The sequence below is a fragment of the Triticum aestivum genome, chromosome 7A (assembly GCF_018294505.1).
Source record: "Triticum aestivum cultivar Chinese Spring chromosome 7A, IWGSC CS RefSeq v2.1, whole genome shotgun sequence".
Taxonomy (NCBI): Eukaryota; Viridiplantae; Streptophyta; class Magnoliopsida; order Poales; family Poaceae; genus Triticum; species Triticum aestivum.
Window position 1 is genome coordinate 79,572,329 of NC_057812.1, and position 7,941 is coordinate 79,580,269.

Consider the following 7,941-nt stretch of genomic DNA (forward strand, 5'->3'; position numbering starts at 1 on the left):
TCAGCCTTGGCCCACAATGGCCGGGCTTTGAGGTAGCCACCTGACCCCGTGCGATGGTGAAGCTTCTTCTTCGCAAAAATTTTCTTGTTTGTCGCTGACATCTTCTTACTCTTGTCTGATGTCTTGTGGGCCACAAATTTGTCCCACTGATCTCTGATCTCCTCATACTGGCTGGTGAATTCTGGTGTCTCTTCTTTGTCGACAAACGTTGTTTTCAGCTCATTCTTCCACCTCCTGAATAGTTCTACCATCTTCTTAAGAGCATGAGACTTGATCAATTGCTCTTTAACTGGCTTCTCTGGATCCTCCTCTGGCGGTAGGGTGAAATTTGCCTTCAGCGCGGTCCAAAGATCATCTTTCTGCATATCATTGACATAAGACACCTCGGGGTCATCTTTAGCCGGCTTATACCAGTGGTGGATGCTGATCGGGATCTTGTCCCTAATAGGAACCCCACACTGAGCAGCAAATGCTTCCTTTGTCCGGATGGGTTCAACCGGTTGGCCATCGCGCACGATTGCTGTGATCTCAAACCTTTCACCCGAGCGCAACTTTTTCTTCGGGCCTCGTCTCTTTACCGAAGTTGTGCTCGATCCGGAGGGCTAGAAAAAAGAAGAAAGACAAGAGTTATTAATTAATATGTGTACATATCAAAAACAATTAATGCATCAATTAGCTATAGTCAGCACATGCTTAATTAATATATATACCTGGCCAGACTCCGTTCGGTCATAGGAGCCATCGTCACGGTGTCCTTCCACCGGCATTCGGTCACCGGAGCCGTCATCAAGGTGTCCTTCTTCCACTGGCATTCAGTCACCGGAGCCATCATAACCATGTCCTTCCTCCTCCATTGTTCGATCACCGTAGCCTGCTTCTTCACCCTATCCTTCCAGACCACCGGTTTCATTGAGAAATGACATGACGGCATCACTTCCGGCTGCGATTATGTCCCTCAACACCACTTCTGTTGCTTCGTCTCGGGGGTGCTCCATAGTTTCTGAAAATATTTACAACATGGCAATTATTATTCAAACATGACAGATGGATACATTAGTGTCAAACGTAGAACTAGCTAGCTAATCACAATAAGGAATCATATTAGTGGCTCGATGCTTCTCTAGGGTTTGGGGTGGCCTCGACGACAACGCTCTTTTAACTTGGTAAATTTGGGTGGCCTCAAGAGAGTTTGTCGGGTAGGGGCACGGTGGGAGGGGGTAGGAGACCGACATCGTATTTTTCTAGGGTTTGGGTGTTCTCGAGAGTTTTGGTCGAGCGAGAGGGCCGGGGGTGCTCCCTGGTATAAGTTATCACGGTCGAGAGGGGGTATATATATCGACCGCCCCTCATGTCTAAGTTATCTGGAGGAGGTTATATCGACAACGACGACATACATACATGGGAAAATAATGTTATCGGGGAGGGGGTGTAGCGACCCCCCTCGTGTTGAAGTTATCGGGAGGGGATATATCGACAATGACATACCCGATAAAAAAATAAGAAGACGAAGAAGAAATAAAAAGAGGAGAAGATCGAAGAAAAAAAGAAGAAAAAAAGAGGAGGAGAAGAAAAATAGAATATTCTATTTTTTCTTCTTCTCCTTTTTTTCCTTTTTTCCTCTTCTTATTTATTTCTCCTCTTCTTCCTCTCCTCTTCCTCTCCTTTTTCTTTTCCTTCTTCCTAAACTAAACATAAACTAAAATAATCCTAAAACTAAACGAAACTTCTCCTCCTCCCTTTTTTTATTCTTCTTCTTTTTTTTCATCCTAAAACTTTATGAACAAAATTACAACAGAAAAAACAATAAAAATTCTATGAACAAAATTACAATAGAAAAAAATCATTAAAATTCTATAAAAAATGACATATTCTTTGCATATGAACATACAAACATTTGCATATTCTACAATAATATCACCCAAAAAAATTCTATGAACAGAAAAAATCCTAACTTTTGCATATGAACATACATACATACCATCTGCTACTACAATATGAACAGAAAAATCTATATATGTAAACAGGGCCTTCGTCGTCGGCGTAGGGGCGGGCAGCGGCGTTGGGGCGGGCGCGCGGCAGCGTTGGGGCGCCGGGGGGAAGGGGGAGAGGAGGGGGAACGACGCGGTGAGGCTCACAGTGCAGGCGAGCGGCGGCGATGTCGGGGCAGGGCGCGGCGACGGCGAGGTCGGGGCAGGGTGCAGTGAGGCCGGGGCAGGGGCGACGACGACGACGGTCGGGGGCGGCAGCCTGGCGGTGTCGATGTCGTTAGCATCGTCGGGGCGGCAACTGCGAGATGAGAAGTGGAAATTTTCACAAGTCTTGTTTATATACACGAAGCATTGGTCCCGGTTCGTGCCACCAACCGGGACCAAAGGTCTATTTTCAGCAGCCCAAAGGGCGGGAAGCACATGCCTTTGGTCCCGGTTGGTGGTACCAACAGGGACTAAAGGGGTGGCATTGGTTCCGGTTGGTGCCACAAACCGGGACCAAAGGCCCCCTTCGTCCCGGTTCGAGCCACGAACCGGGACCAATGGTCTTGTGCTAGAACTGTCGCGGTGCGGTGAGATGTTTAGTCCCACCTCGCTAGCTGAGAGGCTTCGACAATGGTTTATAAGCGCTGCTGCGCTGACCACTTCGAGCTCCTCTCTAATGCAGGCTTACGGGCCTAAAGTCACTTTATCTGCCTGTGGGCCTACTGGGCCTAATGTGGGCCTGAATCCTGGCCCATGGGTGGGTTTCTAGTCATATTCATGCCGTGGTGGCCCAGTAGGTGGCATTTTTTTAATCTTTTTCCAGTTTTTTTGTTATCTTTGTTGCTTTATTTATTTTATTTTTTTCTACTTACAACAAAAGACTTACCGTTTTTCAGTGATTCTTTTTGATTTTAGGTAATAAAAATAATAAACTTTCTGTTAGTGCCATTAGTTTTCCAATTTAAATAGTTTAAATTTGAATTCTTTGAAATTTGTGTGAATCACTAGTTTGTGATTAACTTTACTATAAAAATAAAATACTTACTGTTTTCAGTGATTCTTTCTGATTTTAGGTAATAAAAATAATAAACTTTATGTTAGTGCCATTAGTTTTCCAATTTGAATAGTTCAAATTTGAATTCTTTGAAATTTTTTCGAATCACTAGTTTGTGATTAACTTTACTATAAAAATAAAATACTTACTGTTTTCCAGTGATTCTTTTTTATTTTAGGTAATAAAAATAATAAACTTTCTGTTAGTGCCCTTAGTTTTCCAATTTGAATAGTTTAAATTTGAATTTTTTGAAGTTTGTGTGAATCACTAGTTTGTGACTAACTTTACTATAAAAACAAAATACTTACTGTTTTTCAGTGATTCTTTTTGATTTTAGGTAATAAAAATAAAACTTTCTGTTAGTGCCATTAGTTTTCCAATTTGAATAGATTAAATTTGAATTCTTTGAAATCTGTGTGAATCACTAGTTTATGATTAACTTTACTATAAAAATAAAATACTTACCGTTTTTTAGTGATTCCTTTTGATTTTAGGTAATAAAAATAATAAACTTTCTATTAGTGCCATTACTTTTCCAATTTGAATAGTTTAAATTTGAATTCTTTGAAATTTGTGTGAATCACTAGTTTGTGATTATCTTTACTATAAAAATAGATTTTGGATTGATTCTTGTTCCTGCTATTTAATATTACTGTGTTTTATCATTATATTCAAAAACAGTTTTAGTTATTTTAGTTTCTAACAATTTTTTTATGATAATTCTTTTTGCTATTAAAGTTTCTAACAAAAATAGTTATTTATGAAAATTCTTTTTGCTTATAATGTTTTGAACAGAAAATACTTTGATAATTTTAGTTGCATACATTATATATAATTTTAGTTTCAACAATACTAGAGGTTTATGAAAGCTTTTTAGTTGATTCCTTTTGCTATTAGAGTTTCATTAAAGTTTTCTAGTTCATTGTTTTTTCTATTATAGTTTCATTAAAGTTTTCTAGTTCATTCTTTTAGTTCATTATTTTTTCTATCAGAGTTTCATGAAAGTTTTCTAGTTCATTATTTTTGCTATTAGTTCATTCTTTTTGCACTAAATGATCCTGAAATTGAAAAGCACTACAAATGAACTCTGAAAACGTTGAAAGTTGGCATGGTATCATCATTTCACCCACATAGCACGTGCTAAAAAGTAGAGATGGTTACGGCAAAAACTAGATGCACTTCGTGTACAAAATGGACAATCTCTTTCGAAGTATCAGGGTTTCAGACAAAAACTCATCTGTTACAAAGGGATTTCATTTTTTGAACTTATTTGAACTCCAGACTTTTTGTGTGTTCAAAATCCACCATTCAAACCCACATCATCAATTTTCAACCCTTTCTGACTTTATTTGTTATTTTTCATGCAACCATTCTGCTTGTTTGCCTCAGCCACTTCGAGAAACATAATTATGTGTGTCTGTCATCGTACATCCGTTGCCGGTTCATATGCTTGCATTATATATAATTATGTGTGTCAAAAACCATTACAGATTCACATGGATAGATAAGTGACCAAATTAATAGAAGTTCATCATCACATTAAACCAAAGTACATACATAGTTCAAATTGAACAACATATAGCTCTACAGAGCATCTACTTAAACCATACATTGAAACTATGTAAAACCTTTCAATGCAACAACAAATGCGATCATAATCACAACCAAGGTAGCAATTGATTCAACGGCATAATGATACCAAGCCTTAGTATGAATGGCATATTTTCTAATCTTTATCATCTTCAACCGCATTGCATCCATCTTGATCTTGTGATCATCGACGACATCCGCAAGATGCAATCCAATATCATCTTCTCCTCCTAAATTTTTTTATTTTTTCCTTCAAGTAATTGTTTTCTTCTTCAACTAAATTTAACCTCTTGACAATAGGGTCGGTTGAAATTTCTGGTTCAACTACCTCCTACATAAATAAAATCTATATCACATTGGTTGGCATAATTTTCATAAACAATAAATGAACCAAATAGTTATAAAAAGATAATATATACCATATCCGAATCATAGCCAGGACAGGGGCCGACGGGGCGGATACCAAAACCATAGCACTATATAATAACATGCAGTAATAAAAGTAAGAAAATTAGACAAGTATCTATCTAAAGTAACAATATTTTTTCTTTCAGAAAGAAGATAAGAACAAGAGGTTCACCACGGTGGTGCCGACGACGAGATCGGCGCAGGCGATCGACGGCAGTGAAGACGGGGACGGGACATGACGGACCGCTAAACCTATCCAAATCTCGGGGAAAATGGAGCTTGGAGGTCGAGCTTCGAGAGGAGAAAGCTTAGTTAGTGTGGCTCGGGCATTTCATCGAATACCTCATGTGCATAGGAGGTGAGTTAGAGCACCCAAATGCCCTCCCCTCGCCGGCCAGAAAAAAAAGCACTGTGGAGTGCTCTGCTGCGGCGATGGGGTATATATAGGCAGCTCATTTGTCCCGGTTTGTGGCTGGAACCGGGACTAAAGCTCCACCTTCTGTCCCGGTTTGAGCCACGAACCGGGACCAATGTATGTGGGCAGGAGCGAGGCCCATTGGTCCCGGTTCGTGCCTAGAACCGGGACAAATTGGTCCAGACGAACCGGGACCAATGCCCACAAGGCCCCGGCCGTCCCCCAGGTTCACGAACCGGGACGTATACCCCCATGGGTCCCGGTTCGTGGCTGAACCGGGACTAATGGGCTGGCCAGGCTCGAACAAAAGCCCTGTTTTCTACTAGTGCATGCATCTAGAGTATTAAGTTCATAAAAATAGAGTAACGCGTTAGGCAAGATGACATGATGTAGAGGGATAAACTCAAGCAATATGATATAAACCCCATATTTTTATCCTCGACGGCAACAATACAATACATGCCTTGCTGCTCCTGCTGTCACTGGGAAAGGACACCGCAAGATTGAACCCAAAGCTAAGCACTTCTCCCATTGCAAGAAAGATCAATCTAGCAGGCCAAACCAAACTGATAATTCGAAGAGACTAGCAAAGATATTTAAATCATGCATAAAAGATTTCAGAGAAGAATCAAATATTGTTCATAGATAATCTTGATCATAAACCCACAATTCATCGGATCTCGACAAACACACCGCAAAAAGAATTACATCGAATAGATCTCCAACAGAATCAAGGAGAGCTTTGTATTGAGATACAAAGAGAGAGAAGAAGCCATCTAGCTAAAAACTATGGACCCGAAGGTCTGTGGTAAACTACTCACACATCATCAGAGAGGCTATGGCGTTGATGTAGAAGCCCTCCGTGATCGATTCCCCCTCCGGCAGAGCGCCGGAAAAGGCCCCAAGATGGGATCTCATGGGCACAGAAGGTTGCGGCGGTGGAAATAGGGTTTCGTGGTGCTCCTGGATGTTTTCGAGGTATATGGGTATATATAGGAGGAATAAGTACGTCGGTGGAGTTGCGAGGGGACCACAAGGGTGGGGGGCGCGCCCTCCTGCCTCATGGCCTCCTCGCTTCTTTCTTAACGTCCACTCCAAGTCTCCTGAATCACGTTTGTTCCAAAAATAACTCTCCCGAAGGTTTCATTCCATTTGATATTACTTTTCTACGAAACACTGAAATAGGCAAAAAAAACAACAATTTGCACTGGACCTTTGGTTAATAGGTTAGTCCCAAAAATAATATAAAAAGGTATATTAAAGCCCATTAAACATCCAAAACAGATAATATAATAGCATGGAACAATAAAAAATTATAGATACGTTGGAGACGTATCAAGCATCCTCGAGTAGGTAAATGATAAAAACAGAATTTTTTATGTGGAATGCTACCTAGCATAATTCTTAATGTAATTTCTTATTGTGGCAAGAATGTTCAGATCCGAAAGATTCAAGACAAAAGTATAACATTGACATAAAAATAATGATACTTCAAGCATACTAGCAAAGCAATCATGTCCTCTCAAAATAACATGGCCAAAGAAAGTTATCCCTACAAAATCATATAGTCTGGCTATGCTCCATCTTCACCACACAAAATATTTAAATCATGCACAACCCCGATGACAAGCCAAGCAATTGTTTCATACTTTTAATGTTCTCAAACTTTTTCAATCTTCACGCAATACATGAGCGTGAGCCATGGTCATAGCACTATAGGTGGAATAGAATGGTGGTTGTGGAGAGGACAAAAAGGAGAAGATAGTCTCACATCAACTAGGCGTATCGACGGGCTATGGAGATGTCCGTCAATAGATATCAATGTGAGTGAGTAGGGATTGCCATGCAACGGATGCACTAGAGCTATAAGTGTGTGAAAGCTCAACAAAAAAAACTAAGTGGGTGTGCATCCAACTTGCTTGCTGACGAAGACCTAGGGCATTTTGAGGAAGCCCGTCATTGGAATATACAAGCCAAGTTCTATAATGTAAAATTCCCACTAGTATATGAAAGTGACAACATAGGAGACTCTCTATCATGAAGATCATGGTGCTACTTTGAATCACAAGTGTGGTAAAAGGATAGTAACATTGTCCCTTCTCTCTTTTTCTCTCATTTATTTTTATTTTTATTTGGGCCTTTTTCTCTTTTTTTGGGCCCGCTCTTTTTCTTTTTTTTCGTCCGGAGTCTCATCCTGACTTGTGGGGGTATCATAGTCTCCATCATCCTTTCCTCACTTGGGACAATGCTCTAATAATGATGATCATCACACTTTTATTTACTTACAACTCGATACTTAGAATAAAATATGACTCTATGTGAATGCCTTTGGCGGTGTACTGGGATGTGCAATGACTCATGAGTGACATGTATGAAAGAATTATGAATGGACTCAACATTAGTCATAAAGAACTCACATACTTATTGCAAAAATCTATTAGTTATCGAAACAAAGTACTACGCGCATGCTCCTAGGGGGATATATTGGTAGGAAAAGACCA